This window comes from Somniosus microcephalus, chromosome 9 (genome assembly GCF_052327205.1).
Source record: "Somniosus microcephalus isolate GS21.2 chromosome 9, FLI_Smic_1.0, whole genome shotgun sequence".
NCBI classification, from domain to species: Eukaryota; Metazoa; Chordata; class Chondrichthyes; order Squaliformes; family Somniosidae; genus Somniosus; species Somniosus microcephalus.
The window spans coordinates 142,807,386-142,810,153 of record NC_140995.1 but is presented as its reverse complement, the minus strand read 5'-3'; positions in this window follow the sequence as shown (position 1 = coordinate 142,810,153).

The window sequence follows — 2,768 nt, the reverse complement described above, 5'->3', positions numbered from 1 at the left end:
CATTAGTATTTATTTTAGTTTGTATACTTGTTTGCTTATATTAATAACTACATTTTAATCATTTTTACAAATGATCTGCACCTGAAACTTTTTTGTCATTTTTGAAAAATGAATGAAACACCAAAGGTAACTTTAGTAGTTTCACAAGTATTCCAGCTTAATGGAGTATTAATGTTTAACAAGATGGGTATATATACTGATTTTTGCATGATTATTTAAAGTAATTTAGATTTACACATCAGAATCCAATTTTTAGGTTTTGTGCATATGTTACTGGCCAAAGAATTTAGGGGGGAATTTTTCAGGGGGGTTAATGGGCACATTTGGTGGTGGTCGGCTGGGAAAATTTTTACATCATTAGAGAGATTGTTAAGAGGCATTTAAATAGTATTTTAAGCTCACCTTTAGATTTTTAGAGTTCGCCAACGGCTCGGGGATCACGTCAGGTAAGGAAGTCATATGTTGTATCAGCATGTGATGATTTCTTTACTTGACAGCTGCAAATGGTCTATAAAAGCTCCCATTTCATAGGTGTTCACTTTCCAAGGTTAGAAGCTGTTGCTTACTGCATTTGGAAGACAGATTAAGCTTTATGCAGCTCGCAAGTGTTTGGAGCAAACTCTGCCTGCGATTTTTCTGGCACTCAGAGGGTGGGTTCGGAGACGGGTCAGGTGTTAAAGTTGTAATGATTGATGGCGGGTTGGAAACCCGCCGCAAACCCACCTCCGTGTGAGTTTCAAGAGTGTCGGGTCTGCGATTTCATAACAGACCTGACACCAAGCAGCGGGTAAGAGATTTAAGGCACTTCACTCCTTGTTAAGTACTTGTTAACTGCTATTTTGACAGCCTTTTCCTATTTTCCAACATTTTAATCGGGTTTCACGACTTTCGGAGATCACGCCAGGTAAGTGTGTCGGGAGGACCAACGAGCTGGCTACTTCACAGCTGCAACTGCAGTCTAAAAGCTGCACTATCACATCTGCTCAATTTCAAATGTCAGAGGTTGCTGATTTCACGATTTGGGAGACACATTCTGTCTTGAGGCTGTAAGTGTCTGGTGTTAACTCTATATCCACTGTCATCTGCATTGCTGGACATAAAAGGCGCCCTCACCCTTCACTGCCACCTCAAATTGTGAGCACACAAATGGCAACGATGTCAAACATTCATACAACATTAATTTATTCCAACATAATAAAAGAACAGAAACTTAACATTGAATTCTATCAGAACACCCAAGTGAGTACCCTTGTGATTATGTGTCAGCTTTCTCTTATGCATGCTTCTACGTTCTGCTACCCCTGTGGTTTCAGCAGATGTAGAGACAGCCTGCTCACTTCCCTGCTGCGCCTGCTTAGACTCCTTTGGTGGTCGTCCTCTGGGTTTTGGAGCCTGTGAAGGCCCCGCCAAAGTCTGCTCCTGCTGCAGCTGCACAGGGGCAGACTCTGCCATCACTGCTCGGGCAGTCATCTGGGGCTCTGACCGAGAGGTTGGAGCGCGTGGAGAGGAGCCCCACTTGCATGTCACCTCCCACCATCACCCATCTCATGGGCCACCCGCACTTCTCTGCTAGCAAGTAACTGGAGAGCACCTTGCTGCACATCTGTGGGGCCATGAGGACCCATCTCTGTATAGACAGTCCTCATAATGGGGACGTCCATGGACCTCTGGTTCCCCTCCATGATAGATGCCCATCTATCGTCCATGGCTGACCATCTATTTAGAAGAGTCACCATGTTGATTTGAGTCTGGCGATTTAGGTCCTCCATGGAGGTTGCCATCTTTGCCATGGTGGGACCTACATTCGCCATTGCATGCACCACGGCATTGTTTATGTTTGAGATGGACTCCTCCATTCCTTGCACACTCGCACTCACCATGGTTGCAAACCCAGTCAGAGCCTCCTGCACTTGTTCCTGACACTCCAGCAGCGCGCTTTTTCTGGATGGCCCCCGAGGCTCAGCGTCTATATGCAGCTGAGCAGAGCTAGGAGCGTCCTGCAGGCTCCAGCAAGGACTCTCCACTGCTGTCCCTAACTCCACCATCTGCTCTTGCTCACTCGTGCGTTGTGATACACCAGGTGACAACACTATCTCTCAAACAACCCACCGAGGTGTGCATCTCTGCTCTGGTGCTGGGTGCGATCATTTCTGCTGACGCTGCTCCCTCAGAGGATGCAGCATCCTCTGAGGAGTCCTGTTCTTCCTCCTGGACAGTAGGAAGGGGGGCTTTTGATGGTCCTGTGGGAGAGTAAAGACAATTTTGACATGTGATATGTAGATTGCAGATGCATCCCATTATGCACATGATGAACATTCAATTTCTAATGACATATGTGTCACTCATGAAAGCCAAATAAAATGGATGGAGAAGCATTGTCACCAGGTTGTTCAACTGAGCCTGTCTCTCCGTCCCCACTTTGAGCTGTTCCACTGATCCCACAATGTCCAGAGCGGCCTCCTCAGCGTGGGTGAGCTGTGATAAGGATGGTGGCCCTCCTCCTGTTCTCTCCCTCTTATTGTGGCCTTTCTTTTCCTGTAATGAAGGAAAGAAGTGGAGTTTCAGTGGGAGTGGTGGAATGAGTGTAAAGAATGGATAGGATGCATGTTTAGAGGGAGACTGTGAAGGAGTGGGTTCCCATTACGAAATTCCCTCCTTTTGAGTTGTATGTTGTCAGTGTATAACCTTGAGGGTATGAAATGGTGGTGCGTGGTGGTGGTAGAATTGGTTGAAACGGCCGCGACGTGAACGCTTCTATCTTGACCTTC